Source organism: Pseudophryne corroboree, chromosome 8, assembly GCF_028390025.1.
Source record: "Pseudophryne corroboree isolate aPseCor3 chromosome 8, aPseCor3.hap2, whole genome shotgun sequence".
Taxonomy (NCBI): domain Eukaryota; kingdom Metazoa; phylum Chordata; class Amphibia; order Anura; family Myobatrachidae; genus Pseudophryne; species Pseudophryne corroboree.
The window spans coordinates 466,444,368-466,465,059 of record NC_086451.1 but is presented as its reverse complement, the minus strand read 5'-3'; the positions used below and the strand labels follow the sequence as shown (position 1 = coordinate 466,465,059).

The window sequence follows — 20,692 nt, the reverse complement described above, 5'->3', positions numbered from 1 at the left end:
CTCCAAGCCTTGATTCATCTCCCTATTAAGGGCCCCATACACTACAGCGATATGTCTGAGGCTGAAGTCGGAGGCGATTTTCCTTGATCTCTCCCGGGAGCTTCCTGGGAGTGGTTCCATACGATTTGGTACATTTTGCATACGATGTATCTTATGCGATCCCAGCCATGCCTGCGGGAACCGACATATCACGAGTGCAGCACTAGCAATCTAGGGGAGCCGATCCGAGCCTCACGGGAACACGCATCGGATCGGATCGGAAACACATCCAAAATGCCTGATTTCACCCGATATATTGGCCCAAATGCCCAAAATTGGATGAAATCGGGCATTATCGTTTTAGTGTATGTGGCCCTTTAGAGAGGACAACCCCTTTGCTATCTAGATCATCCACTTCTCCATTGTGAACTGATAAAAACACATGAGCTACAAATAAGATGTTACTTTCTTCTATTTTTTATATTCAGAAATGTATCTATAATTGAATGAATTTAAAACAGGAAACGACTCCTGGAGTTTGGTGATGAAATGTGGAATTTGCGATAATGTGCTTTGAACAAGACTATTCTAAGAAATAATATAATTAAAAAGAAAATACTTCCTACTCCTGGTTTGTCTTTACCAGGATTCATTTGTACTTTCTTTCTCTGTATAAGTTAGATACAGCACAAGCAGACGTGTTATTATTTAAGCAAAGAGGACTGTGTTTCTTTATATCTGGACACGTTAATTTGTGAGTGATGCCATTTTGGTTATCCCACCACGATGACATGAATTACACTGCATAGTAATTGTGCCATCTAGTGGCCAAATTATTCTGAAAGAAGTTTAAGCTTACCAAGCAGTATGTTTTATACCAAAGCATCCTTACATCATAGACATTCTACAGTATTTCTGTATTCCGTAGGAACATGTAATTTATTTCTGTAGACACTTAGGAAGGAATTCAATTAGGTGTGAGTTTGATCCCGCAAGATGAATTCACAGCAAACTCGCATTGCAAATTATATTTGCAATTCAATTCAAGACTCATATTTCTTTTTCAGAGTAAATGAGTTTTTGTTCGCGGCCCTCTGAGCAGGGAAAAATGTAGGAAAATCTTTATTTTAAGGTAATAATGTTGAAACTTGCTTCAGAACCCCTTGGACACCCTCCCTAATGACTAATTAGACATTTGGCAGTTTTCAATTATCTTAATTGAGGCAATAATTGAATTTCATTTTTGGGGTGAAAGAAAATGGCCTCTAATTACATACGCCAAAATCGACTTTTTTTTTGTTAGTTTATGCAGCCCAAAATTAATTCAAGTATTTATTACAATGAAAAAAAAATAGCTTTTTATCATTTTTTTATTAAAAAAAAAAGTGGCCTCAAATTACTCCTAAATTACCTTTTTTCTCCTTTTTTTTTTTTGCATTTTTCCTTTAATTCCTTCACGATGAAACAAAATTCTTAAGCTTTCTACATTATTTGAATTTTTTTTAGAAAATGCAGAAATCAGCCATTTGACACCTTTCCTTATGGCCACTAACAACCTTCTATATGGCCCTACAAACACAGTTATCACTTTTTGGGGGTCTGGGACGGTCGCCCCACTTTTTCATGCTCTTTTCCCATTTTTCTAAATTTGCACAACCTCCCTGCGAGTAGTGCAAATTGGCATTTCTAATTGAATTGTACGAATCTCTGGTGCGCGCATGAAGACGTGTACGAGTTTAACTAGGCGAGTTTGCCTTCTGCAAACTCGCACCTAATTGAATTGCCCCCTTACTGCAGAAGCATTATATAAGGAGCACTATATAATTATATATAGAGATTTGCAGAAGGTTTGTGATTTCATCATAGTCAAATCAGGACTTGATAATCTCAACCGATAAACCATACGGGAGCCTTGATGAATTAATAGGTTGTAACTTAATTAACATTTCTAGCAGAAAACAAGGAGAGTGGCATTTTGCACAGTTTTCGCTGGCGTTATGTACTGTCTGTAGCACACCCTGTTACTCTCCGTTGTTCTAAGAAAGAGGACATTGCAGAACTGAATGAGCGGGTGTGTAATTGGCAAACAAAGGCCCAGCCTGCTTCTTGCGTCTCGTGTTAGGTGGGAGAACCTGAACTCTGAATAGACGTCTCTGTTGGAATAGAATTCCTCCGTCATTAATTCTCTGACCATTGTATCAAGGGGTTTAGAGCAACAGACCGTGTCAGAGCTCCGAGGACGCTGAATGTAGGCGTAGGACATACTTCTCTAGAAGCTTCCACACACAGTGTGTGTCCACCGTGCAACGTGCACATCCAAAACTGTGCTTAGGTGTAATGGAACCAAGACAGACACTGGGGGAGGTGTATCAAACCTCGGAGAGAGATAAAGTGGAGAGAGATAAAGCCCTAACCAATCAGCTTCTAACTGCCATGTTACAGGCTGTTTTTTTATATGACAGGAGCTGATTGGTTGGTACTTTATCTCTCTACAATATTTGATACATTTCCCCCAGTGACTGTCTGATCTGAAATACAGATATGTGATCATTAAGGGGACGACTCAGTGATTCACAATGTCTGGCAGCTGCGTACACCATGGATAATCACAGCACAGCAACATCAGTCTTTTTCTGTCCACCCCTGTGCGAGGTAATTTATATAGCGCACACATATTCCGCAGCGCTTTACAGGGAATATTTGGCCATACACATCTGTCCCTGCCCCAGCGGAGCTTACACTCTATATTCCCTATCACATATACACTCTAGGGTTACATTTTTGTCGGGAGCCAATTAACCTGCCAATAGTACCAGTATGTTTTTGTATTGTGGGAGGAAACCGGAGCACCTGGGGGAAACCCACGCATTACAGTTGGGGCCATAGTGAGAATAAAACCCAAGACCCTAGTGCTGTAAGGTAGCAATGCTGACCACTTCACCAATCGTTCTGCAATTAACCGCCGTTACCACCATTTCCACATCATTACAACAGCACATTACGCCCAGCATGTGAACAGAATACGTTTTATTCCAGGTGATGAAACTTGTAGCACTTATAGAACAGGTTCTCAAACTCGGTCCTCAGGACCCCACACAGTGCATGTTTTGTAGGTAACCCAGCAGGTGCACAGGTGTATTAATTACTCAGTAACACATTTTAAAAGGTCCACAGGTAGAGCTCATTATTTCAATTGTGATTCTGAGAGTAGATCTGCAAAACATGCACTGTGTGGGGTCCTGAGGACCGAGTTTGAGAACCTGTGCTCTACAGCATATAATCTGGGGTCAGATCTAGACTTTGGTTTTAGGAAGAACCCCCATCCCCATCTCATTTGATGTACAAACCAGACTCTACCTTTCTAGACACCATCGCTGTCCCTTGGCATTCCTAAGCATCCCTGTTCACTGTGTCATGTGTCAGGTAACTGTGGTTGCCACGGTAGTTGCATTTTGCATGATACAGTTGTAAACTGTCATCTATTAATAGCAGCAGGAAGAAAAAAGTAACGAAAAATGAAAACACCCGCATCTTCCCCAGTAATTTACGTGGTCACAACTTCAGCGGTGCCTCAAATGAGCGATTATCGTCAGACTGCGTATGCGTCATGCCCACAGTGCGCGCACTCTACAGTAACTTTGCATTGCCGCTTGCAGTGAGGAATCAGTCGCAGAGTGTCTGACAAGTAGAGGCCGTACCGGGGAGGTAACAGGAAGTGTCTACAAAAAGGCAGGTGTAGCGTGACCAGTTCCGGGGCGTGTCTCAGCACGTGACCGCAATCTCATATGCCCAAATGTGGCGCCAGCGTCGCAGCTCCCGCGGCTATTCTGCACTGCCATGGGGGAACTTTCTCGCAACTGCGTTGCATTTACAACAGGTTATGCAGTTGCTGAGCATGTTGCGGTGGCTTTGTTGGAACGCCTCTGTTGACTTGTGGCTGCAGCACTTGCGATGCCTCGCAGTTCCGTCTGTATTACCGATCGCTGCTGCATGAGCATTGCAACCACACCTGAATGGGGCCCAAAATCAGGCGCTTGGGTGCTACGGCACGCCTGCGCCTGTCTCTCTGCACGGTAGAATCCTGCACAGCAGTACGGCATTAATAACTGGGCGAAAGTTGTAACTGCGCAACGCGGAGCGTTCTCCCAACTCCCCTGGGTTTAACAGGATAACATGTTTCTCACTAGGAGGCTGCTGCTTGGTAAATTAGATATTGTATTTCAGAAAAGGTCACTCATCTCCAGCCTTCCCTCTGCTTTATTATCTTGGTACAGCAGCGTCCTCCCTAGAAACGGCTTACACTTTGATTTCAGATTAATCAGCCTATCTGGAGCTGCGGTTTGTGCCTGGACGCGGCTTACAGTGTCTGATTACAACCGCAGTAGACTTGTTGATGCCACGGCTTTTCCTTACCTTTTTTTATTTTTTATTAACCGTCTACGGATGATAGTTTTATATATTTCTTTTCTTCTAAGTGGCAGCAGCTGCGGAAAGAGCCTTTTTTCAGGTCTTTTGCAGATATTTTCAAATGAAGTATTAATTTGATAAATTAACTTTCTATCGATATGATGAACAGAGGGAGAAGGAGACGGTCGGGTAAATTAAGGATGTCTTTTGCCGCTGAAAATTGCATCTCTCCTCTCTGGAAGGTTGCCGGCTTTGTGAAATATTTACTGTGGGGTTGTTGTTGTTTTTTATTTCATCATTTTCACTCGATTCCGAGATGCTGTAAAGAAAATTATTTGGAGGAAATAAATAACTCGGGCGATTCTCATTTCAGACACACTGTAAAAAAAAAAAAAAATAGCTTTGGTGACTGCAGCTATCCCTGAGGCAGATATAGGCTAAAGTGTCTATTTACTAAGGCTTGGGTGGAGATAAAGTGGAGAGAGATAAAGTACCAGCCAATCAGCTCCCAACTGTCATTTTTCAAACCCAGCCTGTGACATGGCAGTTAGGAGCTGATTTTCTGCTACTTTATCTCCGTCCACCTTACCTCCGTCCAAAGCTTAGTAAATAGACCCCTTAGTCTAAATATAGGCTTAGGGTTATATTTACTAAGGTGTGAGTTTTTTTAGACGTGGAGCTGTTGCTTATAGCAACCAATCAGATTCCACTTAACATTGATCTAGCTGCTCCTTGAAGATAATAGCTAGAACCTGATTGGCTGCTATGAGCAAAATCTCCACTTTTAAAAAACTAGCACCTTAGTAAATAGGCGCCGGCATTGTGACCTCATTTGGGATGCCGGCACCAGCATTCTGAGCTGTGTCGGTATTCCAGCATCGGTATTTCCACAGCTGGCATCCCAACCGTCAGGATCCCGTAAATATACCCCATAGCCTGAATATATGCTTAGTATGTATATATGATCCTTTAGGTCTCATCCTTTAGGTATAATACATACAGTGGGGCAGATGTATTAAGCCTGGAGAAGTGATAAAGTAGTGATAAGTGCAAGGTGATAACGCACCAGCCAATCAGCTCCTACCTGTTAATTTACATATTGGAGCTGATTGGCTGGTGAGTTATCACCTTCCATTTATTACTGCATTATCACTTCTCCAGCCTTAATACATCTGCCCCACTGGCCCAGATTTATCAAGCTTTGGAGAGTGATAAATTGCATGGTGATAAAGTACCAACCAATCAGCTCCTGTCATTTTTCAAACACACTCTCCAATGCTTGATAAATCTGGAACACTGTATCTTTAATAGTTACATGAGTAAGACCTGGCAATACCTAATCCTATGTCAATAGACAAAGTGTCAGATAGGGGGAACATTTTGCAGGTGAAAGCAATTTTGGGGCAACTCTACATATAGAGACCAAATGAAGATGAATGTAAAGGAATACACAAGGAATTTCAGTAATCTAATGTAGCAAAAATGTAATTTTTCACCCGAGTTCCCTAACTAATATTAGTGTATTTTTGGCGTATGCCTCATCAATCATATATAATATATAATCTGAATGTATTATTACAGCGCTACTCCTGCATTCTTAGAATTTAATATTTCAGGATTCTGCAATTTAAACCAATTCAGCAGGAAAATTTTTTTCTAAACATTCATTATTTATGCAATATCTGTTCTTAACTGGAAAGGCTCATTATATACTGATGACAATATATCTTTGCAGCCGTAGTCACAATGACGCGTTGCCAAATCAGCTTTATTTAAGAATTTACAGCGATACATTCGTTAACAGATGGTGGTAGAAGTGACCGTCCTTTGTGGTCCCTTGTGATCGATTTCCAGCCATATCATCAGGGTAGGAAATGTAACATGAAGTTCCAATGCAAATTATTTTGTAGGAGAACGCTCTGCATAATATCTACGTGTACAGACTGTTGTATGGCTGGGATATGATACAACTGCCGCTGCAGACAGCAGACCAGTGTTGTGTTGTACCCCAAGGCAACCCAATCAATCAACTTGGCCTGATGATAAGAGAGCATGGTTGAAAAACACAGAGTTTACTCAGTACTGGTGAGCAATTCCTACAGTATGCGTATCTCTGAGGTTGAGGCTTACTGTATGTCAGGCTGTTGTTATATAGCCCCAAACCTAAATCTGCATGATTTTAAGGTAAAAGTCACTTGACAATATACTAAAGGGTCTATTTACTAAGCATTGGATGGATATACAGTGTACGGATGATAAAGTACCGGCCAATCAGCTCATAACTGTCATGATGATAAAGGCTGTGTTTGAACAATGACAGTTATGAGCTGATTGGCTGGTACTTTATCATCCGTCCACTGTATATCCATCCAATGCTTAGTAAATAGACCCCTTAGAACCATATTCACACCAGTTTACTCTGAAGGGCTAGTAGACAAAGAATTTCTGCAGGATATTGGGTCATTACTGTGTCCCCACCAGTTACTGTGGGTGCAGGGATTTATATTTTGATTGCTATCCATGAAAATGCAGCCTATCAATTCACTGAAAATTAGTCACCTCACTGAGGCATAAGGCATGAGGCACAAGAAAGTGATGTCACTAGTTCCTTGTGGATGCCTAGTAAACTGAGACTATTGGTCAGCCTGATTCTCTACTGAATGTAGAGAACGTGCTGTAGGAATATAAATAAGAATTCAATCCAAGGCAAAACATAGTTATTTTGCTTTAAGTGAGAATATTTGTAAAACTAAAAACAATTGAAATTGCAACTATATACATATATATATATATATATATATATACACAGTATATATATATATATATATACACAGTATGTATATATATATATATATATATATATACACACAGTACATATATATATATATATATATATATATATATATATATAAAGTAGTGTATATATACAGTAGATATATATATATATATATATATATATATATATTTATTACATACACCCAGCAAGCGGCGGCACTAAGAGTCTGGTCTCAGCAGGTAAAGTGCGTAAGTGCAAAAAAGTGCTTTAATGAAATCACTTCATATCCTCCGGATATGAAGTGATTTCATTAAAGCACTTTTTTGCACTTATGCACTTTACCTGCTGAGACCAGACTCTGAGTGCCGCCGCTTGCTGGGTGTACGTTATACATGAATAAGTTCCGAATGGCACCAGGGCACTAAGCATCATTTGGAGTGAGTGCCGATTCATTGGCTGTATATATATATATATATATATACTTAAATTATAATGTATAAAGATTCATTTTAATTCTTATGCACGTACAGTCTAATATGGTGCAATCTTTGGACTTTAGTCATTCAAGGAGATACAGTATATCACGGTGGAGGAAAATTAGAGCAAAACATAAATATATATGTTTAGTTAAGCTAGCTGGAAAACTCAAATATATGTAATTGTGTATGCAAAACATACTTAAAATAAAATGTTATACTTTGCAATTAAAACATTATGTTGTGACTTCTCTTTAGCACAAATTTATATGATGTCAGTATTGAAATGGTTGAATTTTGTAATGCATTTTTAGTGTCTGAGTTTCACACCTGTTATCCTATGTGATAATGTGCAATAGTTATCTTAGCCTGATACAAGATGAGTACAGGAGAGCAGAAAAACACATTAGCACATAAAAAGCTGTAATGATTCCTGCAGACCTTGTGCTATTGTACTAACCAATATGTTATAGCAATTTCCAGCTTTGCTGCTGGGCACACTCTCCATAGACAAAGGACAGTACGTAATATAATTCTATTACACTGCATATAGACACTACACCCGCAACATAACCTGACCACTGGACATGGCTATAATACATCTATTACCCTATACAGACGTAGGACACTACACACCCAACATGACCTGACCACTGGCCATGACCATAATACATCTATTACACCCTATACAGACATAGGACACTACACCCCCAACATGACCTGACCACTGGCCATGACCATAATACATCTATTACACCCTATACAGACATAGGACACTACAACCCAACATGACCTGACCACGACCATAATACATCTATTACACCCTATACAGACATAGGACACTACACCCCAACATGACCTGACCACTGGACATGACCATAATACATCTATTACACCCTATACAGACATAGGACACTACACCCCCAACATGACCATAATACATCTATTACACCCTATACAGACATAGGACACTACACCCCAACATGACCTGAACACTGGACATGACCATAATACATCTATTACACCCTATACAGACATAGGACACTACACCCCTAACATGACAATAATACATCTATTACACCATATACAGACATAGGACACTACACCCCCAACATGACCATAATACATCTAATACACCCTATACAGACATAGGACACTACACCCCCAACATGACCTGACCACTGGCCATGACCATAATACATCTATTACACCCTATACAGAGATAGGACACTACAACCCAACATGACCTGACCACGACCATAATACATCTATTACACCCTATACAGACATAGGACACTACACCCCAACATGACCTGACCACTGGACATGACCATAATACATCTATTACACCCTATACAGACACAGGACACTACACCCCCAACATGACCTGACCGCTGGACATAACCATAATACATCTATTACACACTATACAGACATAGGACACTACACCCCCAACATGACCTGACCACTGGCCATGACCATAATACATCTATTACACCCTATACAGACATAGGACACTACACCCCCAACATGACCTGACCCCTGGACATGACCATAATACATCTATTATACTCTATGCAGACATAGGACACTGCACCCCAACATGACCTGACCACTGGCCATGGCAATAATACATCTATTACACCCTATACAGACATAGGACACTACATCCCAACATGACCTGACCACTGGCCGTGACCATAATACATCTATTACACCCTATACAGACATAGGACACTACACCCCAACATGACCTGACCACTGGCCATGACCATAATACATCTATTACACCCTATACAGACATAGGACACTACATCCCAACATGACCTGACCGCTGGCCATGGCCGTAATACATCTATTACACCTATACAGACATATGAGACTATACCCCAACATGACCTGACCACTGGCAATGACCATAATACATCTATTACACCCTATACAGACATAGGACACTACACATCAACATGACCTGACCACTGGCCATGGCCATACTACATCTATTACACCCTATACAGACATAGGAAACTACACCCCCAACATGACCTGACCCCTGGACATGACCATTATACGTCTATTATACTCTATACAGACATAGGACACTGCACCTCAACATGACCTGACCACTGGCCATGACCATAATACATCTATTACACCCTATACAGACATAGGACACTACACCCCCAACATGACCATAATACATCTATTACACCCTATACAGACATAGGACACTACACCCCAACATGACCTGACCACTGGACATGACCATAATACATCTATTACACCCTATACAGACGTAGGACACTACACCCCCAACATGACCTGTCCGCTGGCCGTGACCATAATACATCTATTACACCCTATACAGACATAGGTCACTACACCCCAACATGACCTGACCCCTGGCCATGATCATAATACATCTATTACACCCTATACAGACATAGGTCACTACACCCCAACATGACCTGACCCCTGGCCATGATCATAATACATCTATTACACCCTATACAGACATAGGTCACTACACCCCAACATGACCTGACCACTGACCATGACCATAATACATCTATTGCACCCTATACAGACATAGGACACTACATCCCCAACATGACCTGACCACTGTACATGACCATAATACATCTATTACACACTATACAGACATAGGACACTACACCCCCAACATGACCTGACCACTGGCCATGACCATAATACATCTATTACACCCTATACAGACACAGGACACTACACCCCCAACATGACCTGGCCACTGGCCATGACCATAATACATTTATTACACCCTATACAGACATAGGACACTACAACCCCAACATGACCTGACCACTGGACAGGACCATGATACATCTATTACACCCTATACAGACATAGGACACTACATCCCAACATTACCTGACCGCTGGCCATGACCATAATACATCTATTACACCCTATACAGACATAGGACACTACACCCCCAACATGACCTGACCAATGACCATGACCATAATACATCTATTACACCCTATACAGACACAGGACACTACACAACCAACATGACCTGACCACTGGCCATGACCATAATACATCTATTACACCCTATACAGACATAGGATACTACACCCCCAACATGACCTGACCACTGGCCATGACCATAATACATCTATTACACCCTATACAGACATAGGACACTACACCCCCCAACATGACCTGACCACTGGACATGACCATGATACATCTATTACACCCTATACAGACATAGGACACTACACCCCAACATGACCTGACCACTGGCCATGACCATAATACACCTATTACACCCTATACAGACATAAGACACTACACCCCCACCATGACCTGACCACTAGCCGTAACCATAATAAATCTATTACACCCTATACAGACATAGGACACTACACCCCCAACATGACCTAACCACTGGACATGACCATAATACATCTATTACACTCTATACAGACATAGGACACTACACCCCCAACATGACCTGACCACTGGCCATGACCATAATACATTTATTACACCCTATACAGACACAGGACACTACACCCCCAACATGACCTGACCACTGGCCATGACCATAATACATCTATTACACCCTATACAGACATAGGATACTACACCCCCAACATGACCTGACCACTGGCCATGACCATAATACATCTATTACACACTATACAGACATAGGACACTACACCCCCCAACATGACCTGACCACTGGACATGACCATGATACATCTATTACACCCTATACAGACATAGGACACTACACCCCAACATGACCTGACCACTGGACATGACCATAATACATCTATTACACCCTATACAGACATAGGACACTACACCCCCAACATGACCTGACCACTGGACATGACCATAATACATCTATTACACCCTATACAGACATAGGACACTACACCCCCAACATGACCTGACCACTGGCCATGACCATAATACACCTATTACACCCTATACAGACATAAGACACTACACCCCCACCATGACCTGACCACTAGCCGTAACCATAATAAATCTATTACACCCTATACAGACATAGGACACTACACCCCCAACATGACCTAACCACTGGACATGACCATAATACATCTATTACACTCTATACAGACATAGGACACTACACCCCCAACATGACCTGACCACTGGCCATGACCATAATACATCTATTACAACCTATACAGACGTAGGACACTACACCCCCACCATGACCTGACAACTAGCCGTAACCATAATACATCTATTACACCCTATACAGACATAGGACACTACACCCCCACCATGACCTGACCACTAGCCATAACCATAATACATCTATTACACCCTATACAGACATAGGACACTACACCCCCAACATGACCTGACCACTGGCCATGACCATAATACATCTATTACACCCTATACAGACATAGGACACTACACCCCCAACATGACCTGACCACTGGCCATGACCATAATACATCTATTACACCCTATATAGACATAGGACACTACAACCCAACATGACCTGACCACGACCATAATACATCTATTACACCCTATACAGACATAGGACACTACACCCCAACATGACCTGACCACTGGACATGACCATAATACATCTATTACACCCTATACAGACATAGGACACTACACCCCCAACATGACCATAATACATCTATTACACCCTATACAGACATAGGACACTACACCCCAACATGACCTGACCACTGGACATGACCATAATACATCTATTACACCCTATACAGACATAGGACACTACACCCCCAACATGACCATAATACATCTATTACACCCTATACAGACATAGGACACTACACCCCCAACATGACCATAATACATCTATTACACCCTATACAGACACAGGACACTACACCCCCAACATGACCTGACCGCTGGACATAACCATAATACATCTATTACACACTATACAGACATAGGACACTACACCCCCAACATGACCTGACCACTGGCCATGACCATAATACATCTATTACACCCTATACAGAGATAGGACACTACAACCCAACATGACCTGACCACGACCATAATACAACTATTACACCCTATACAGACATAGGACACTACACCCCAACATGACCTGACCACTGGACATGACCATAATACATCTATTACACCCTATACAGACACAGGACACTACACCCCCAACATGACCTGACCGCTGGACATAACCATAATACATCTATTACACACTCTACAGACATAGGACACTACACCCCCAACATGACCTGACCACTGGCCATGACCATAATACATCTATTACACCCTATACAGACATAGGACACTACACCCCCAACATGACCTGACCGCTGGACATGACCATAATACATCTATTACACACTATACAGACATAGGACACTACACCCCCAACATGACCTGACCACTGGCCATGACCATAATACATCTATTACACCCTATTCAGACATAGAACACTACACCCCCAACATGACCTGACCACTGGACATGGCCATAATACATCTATTACACTCTATACAGACATAGGTCACTACACCCCAACATGACCTGACCACTGGCCATGACCATAATACATCTATTACCCTATACAGACGTAGGACACTACACCTCAACATGACCTGTCCGCTGGCCGTGACCATAATACATCTATTACACCCTATACAGACGTAGGATACTACACCCCCAACATGACCTGTCCGCTGGCCGTGACCATAATACATCTATTACACCCTATACAGACATAGGTCACTACACCCCAACATGACCTGACCCCTGGCCATGATCATAATACATCTATTACACCCTATACAGACATAGGTCACTACACCCCAACATGACCTGACCCCTGGCCATGATCATAATACATCTATTACACCCTATACAGACATAGGTCACTACACCCCAACATGACCTGACCACTGGCCATGACCATAATACATCTATTACACCCTATACAGACGTAGGACACTACACCCCCAACATGACCTGACCACTGGCCATGACCATAATACATCTATTACACCCTATACAGACATAGGACACTACACCCCCCAACATGACCTGACCACTGGACATGACCATGATACATCTATTACACCCTATACAGACATAGGACACTACACCCCAACATGACCTGACCACTGGCCATGACCATAATACACCTATTACACCCTATACAGACATAAGACACTACACCCCCACCATGACCTGACCACTAGCCGTAACCATAATAAATCTATTACACCCTATACAGACATAGGACACTACACCCCCAACATGACCTAACCACTGGACATGACCATAATACATCTATTACACTCTATACAGACATAGGACACTACACCCCCAACATGACCTGACCACTGGCCATGACCATAATACATCTATTACAACCTATACAGACGTAGGACACTACACCCCCACCATGACCTGACAACTAGCCGTAACCATAATACATCTATTACACCCTATACAGACATAGGACACTACACCCCCACCATGACCTGACCACTAGCCATAACCATAATACATCTATTACACCCTATACAGACATAGGACACTACACCCCCAACATGACCTGACCACTGGCCATGACCATAATACATCTATTACACCCTATACAGACATAGGACACTACACCCCCAACATGACCTGACCACTGGCCATGACCATAATACATCTATTACACCCTATATAGACATAGGACACTACAACCCAACATGACCTGACCACGACCATAATACATCTATTACACCCTATACAGACATAGGACACTACACCCCAACATGACCTGACCACTGGACATGACCATAATACATCTATTACACCCTATACAGACATAGGACACTACACCCCCAACATGACCATAATACATCTATTACACCCTATACAGACATAGGACACTACACCCCAACATGACCTGACCACTGGACATGACCATAATACATCTATTACACCCTATACAGACATAGGACACTACACCCCCAACATGACCATAATACATCTATTACACCCTATACAGACATAGGACACTACACCCCCAACATGACCATAATACATCTATTACACCCTATACAGACACAGGACACTACACCCCCAACATGACCTGACCGCTGGACATAACCATAATACATCTATTACACACTATACAGACATAGGACACTACACCCCCAACATGACCTGACCACTGGCCATGACCATAATACATCTATTACACCCTATACAGAGATAGGACACTACAACCCAACATGACCTGACCACGACCATAATACAACTATTACACCCTATACAGACATAGGACACTACACCCCAACATGACCTGACCACTGGACATGACCATAATACATCTATTACACCCTATACAGACACAGGACACTACACCCCCAACATGACCTGACCGCTGGACATAACCATAATACATCTATTACACACTCTACAGACATAGGACACTACACCCCCAACATGACCTGACCACTGGCCATGACCATAATACATCTATTACACCCTATACAGACATAGGACACTACACCCCCAACATGACCTGACCGCTGGACATGACCATAATACATCTATTACACACTATACAGACATAGGACACTACACCCCCAACATGACCTGACCACTGGCCATGACCATAATACATCTATTACACCCTATTCAGACATAGAACACTACACCCCCAACATGACCTGACCACTGGACATGGCCATAATACATCTATTACACTCTATACAGACATAGGTCACTACACCCCAACATGACCTGACCACTGGCCATGACCATAATACATCTATTACCCTATACAGACGTAGGACACTACACCTCAACATGACCTGTCCGCTGGCCGTGACCATAATACATCTATTACACCCTATACAGACGTAGGATACTACACCCCCAACATGACCTGTCCGCTGGCCGTGACCATAATACATCTATTACACCCTATACAGACATAGGTCACTACACCCCAACATGACCTGACCCCTGGCCATGATCATAATACATCTATTACACCCTATACAGACATAGGTCACTACACCCCAACATGACCTGACCCCTGGCCATGATCATAATACATCTATTACACCCTATACAGACATAGGTCACTACACCCCAACATGACCTGACCACTGGCCATGACCATAATACATCTATTACACCCTATACAGACGTAGGACACTACACCCCCAACATGACCTGACCACTGGCCATGACCATAATACATCTATTACACCCTATACAGACATAGGACACTACACCCCCCAACATGACCTGACCACTGGACATGACCATGATACATCTATTACACCCTATACAGACATAGGACACTACACCCCAACATGACCTGACCACTGGCCATGACCATAATACACCTATTACACCCTATACAGACATAAGACACTACACCCCCACCATGACCTGACCACTAGCCGTAACCATAATAAATCTATTACACCCTATACAGACATAGGACACTACACCCCCAACATGACCTAACCACTGGACATGACCATAATACATCTATTACACTCTATACAGACATAGGACACTACACCCCCAACATGACCTGACCACTGGCCATGACCATAATACATTTATTACACCCTATACAGACACAGGACACTACACCCCCAACATGACCTGACCACTGGCCATGACCATAATACATCTATTACACCCTATACAGACATAGGATACTACACCCCCAACATGACCTGACCACTGGCCATGACCATAGTACATCTATTATACCCTATACAGACATAGGACACTACACCCCCCAACATGACCTGACCACTGGACATGACCATGATACATCTATTACACCCTATACAGACATAGGACACTACACCCCAACATGACCTGACCACTGGACATGACCATAATACATCTATTACACTCTATACAGACATAGGACACTACACCCCCAACATGATCTGACCACTGGCCATGACCATAATACATCTATTACAACCTATACAGACGTAGGACACTACACCCCCACCATGACCTGACCACTAGCCGTAACCATAATACATCTATTACACCCTATACAGACATAGGACACTACACCCCCACCATGACCTGACCACTAGCCATAACCATAATACATCTATTACACCCTATACAGACATAGGACACTACACCCCCAACATGACCTGACCACTGGCCATGACCATAATACATCTATTACACCCTATACAGACATAGGACACTACACCCCCAACATGACCTGACCACTGGCCATGACCATAATACATCTATTACACCCTATACAGACATAGGACACTACAACCCAACATGTCCTGACCACGACCATAATACATCTATTACACCCTATACAGACATAGGACACTACACCCCAACATGACCTGACCACTGGACATGACCATAATACATCTATTACACCCTATACAGACATAGGACACTACACCCCCAACATGACCATAATACATCTATTACACCCTATACAGACATAGGACACTACACCCCAACATGACCTGACCACTGGACATGACCATAATACATCTATTACACCCTATACAGACATAGGACACTACACCCCCAACATGACCATAATACATCTATTACACCCTATACAGACATAGGACACTACACCCCCAACATGACCATAATACATCTATTACACCCTATACAGACATAGGACACTACACCCCCAACATGACCATAATACATCTATTACACCCTATACAGACATAGGACACTACACCCCCAACATGACCTGACCACTGGCCATGACCATAATACATCTATTACACCCTATACAGAGATAGGACACTACAACCCAACATGACCTGACCACGACCATAATACATCTATTACACCCTATACAGACATAGGACACTACACCCCAACATGACCTGACCACTGGACATGACCATAATACATCTATTACACCCTATACAGACACAGGACACTACACCCCCAACATGACCTGACCGCTGGACATAACCATAATACATCTATTACACACTATACAGACATAGGACACTACACCCCCAACATGACCTGACCACTGGCCATGACCATAATACATCTATTACACCCTATACAGAGATAGGACACTACAACCCAACATGACCTGACCACGACCATAATACAACTATTACACCCTATACAGACATAGGACACTACACCCCAACATGACCTGACCACTGGACATGACCATAATACATCTATTACACCCTATACAGACACAGGACACTACACCCCCAACATGACCTGACCGCTGGACATAACCATAATACATCTATTACACACTATACAGACATAGGACACTACACCCCCAACATGACCTGACCACTGGCCATGACCATAATACATCTATTACACCCTATACAGACATAGGACACTACACCCCCAACATGACCTGACCGCTGGACATGACCATAATATATCTATTACACACTATACAGACATAGGACACTACACCCCCAACATGACCTGACCACTGGCCATGACCATAATACATCTATTACACCCTATTCAGACATAGAACACTACACCCCCAACATGACCTGACCACTGGACATGGCCATAATACATCTATTACACTCTATACAGACATAGGTCACTACACCCCAACATGACCTGACCACTGGCCATGACCATAATACATCTATTACCCTATACAGACGTAGGACACTACACCTCAACATGACCTGTCCGCTGGCCGTGACCATAATACATCTATTACACCCTATACAGACGTAGGACACTACACCCCCAACATGACCTGTCCGCTGGCCGTGACCATAATACATCTATTACACCCTATACAGACATAGGTCACTACACCCCAACATGACCTGACCCCTGGCCATGATCATAATACATCTATTACACCCTATACAGACATAGGTCACTACACCCCAACATGACCTTACCACTGGCCATGATCATAATACATCTATTACACCCTATACAGACATAGGTCACTACACCCCAACATGACCTGACCACTGGCCATGACCATAATACATCTATTACACCCTATACAGACGTAGGACACTACACCCCCAACATGACCTGACCACTGGCCATGACCATAATACATCTATTACACCCTATACAGACATAGGACACTACACCCCCCAACATGACCTGACCACTGGACATGACCATGATACATCTATTACACCCTATACAGACATAGGACACTACACCCCAACATGACCTGACCACTGGCCATGACCATAATACACCTATTACACCCTATACAGACATAAGACACTACACCCCCACCATGACCTGACCACTAGCCGTAACCATAATAAATCTATTACACCCTATACAGACATAGGACACTACACCCCCAACATGACCTAACCACTGGACATGACCATAATACATCTATTACACTCTATACAGACATAGGACACTACACCCCCAACATGACCTGACCACTGGCCATGACCATAATACATTTATTACACCCTATACAGACACAGGACACTACACCCCCAACATGACCTGACCACTGGCCATGACCATAATACATCTATTACACCCTATACAGACATAGGATACTACACCCCCAACATGACCTGACCACTGGCCATGACCATAATACATCTATTACACCCTATACAGACATAGGACACTACACCCCCCAACATGACCTGACCACTGGACATGACCATGATACATCTATTACACCCTATACAGACATAGGACACTACACCCCAACATGACCTGACCACTGGACATGACCATAATACATCTATTACACTCTATACAGACATAGGACACTACACCCCCAACATGACCTGACCACTGGCCATGACCATAATACATCTATTACAACCTATACAGACGTAGGACACTACACCCCCACCATGACCTGACCACTAGCCGTAACCATAATACATCTATTACACCCTATACAGACATAGGACACTACACCCCCACCATGACCTGACCACTAGCCATAACCATAATACATCTATTACACCCTATACAGACATAGGACACTACACCCCCAACATGACCTGACCACTGGCCATGACCATAATACATCTATTACACCCTATACAGACATAGGACACTACACCCCCAACATGACCTGACCACTGGCCATGACCATAATACATCTATTACACCCTATACAGACATAGGACACTACAACCCAACATGACCTGACCACGACCATAATACATCTATTACACCCTATACAGACATAGGACACTACACCCCAACATGACCTGACCACTGGACATGACCATAATACATCTATTACACCCTATACAGACATAGGACACTACACCCCCAACATGACCATAATACATCTATTACACCCTATACAGACATAGGACACTACACCCCAACATGACCTGACCACTGGACATGACCATAATACATCTATTACACCCTATACAGACATAGGACACTACACCCCCAACATGACCATAATACATCTATTACACCCTATACAGACATAGGACACTACACCCCCAACATGACCATAATACATCTAATACACCCTATACAGACATAGGACACTACACCCCCAACATGACCTGACCACTGGCCATGACCATAATACATCTATTACACCCTATACAGAGATAGGACACTACAACCCAACATGACCTGACCACGACCATAATACATCTATTACACCCTATACAGACATAGGACACTACACCCCAACATGACCTGACCACTGGACATGACCATAATACATCTATTACACCCTATACAGACACAGGACACTACACCCCCAACATGACCTGACCGCTGGACATAACCATAATACATCTATTACACACTATACAGACATAGGACACTACACCCCCAACATGACCTGACCACTGGCCATGACCATAATACATCTATTACACCCTATACAGAGATAGGACACTACAACCCAACATGACCTGACCACGACCATAATACATCTATTACACCCTATACAGACATAGGACACTACACCCCAACATGACCTGACCACTGGACATGACCATAATACATCTATTACACCCTATACAGACACAGGACACTA

General features: G+C 42.8%; 1 protein-coding gene across 3 annotated transcripts in view; it reads left to right on the top strand.

Annotated features, from left to right (window-relative positions):
- The window catches only part of PCDH19 (protocadherin 19), a 200,101-nt gene that overhangs the window by 101,090 nt on the left and 78,319 nt on the right, over positions 1-20,692 (top strand). The gene's annotated exons all lie outside the window — the stretch shown is intronic.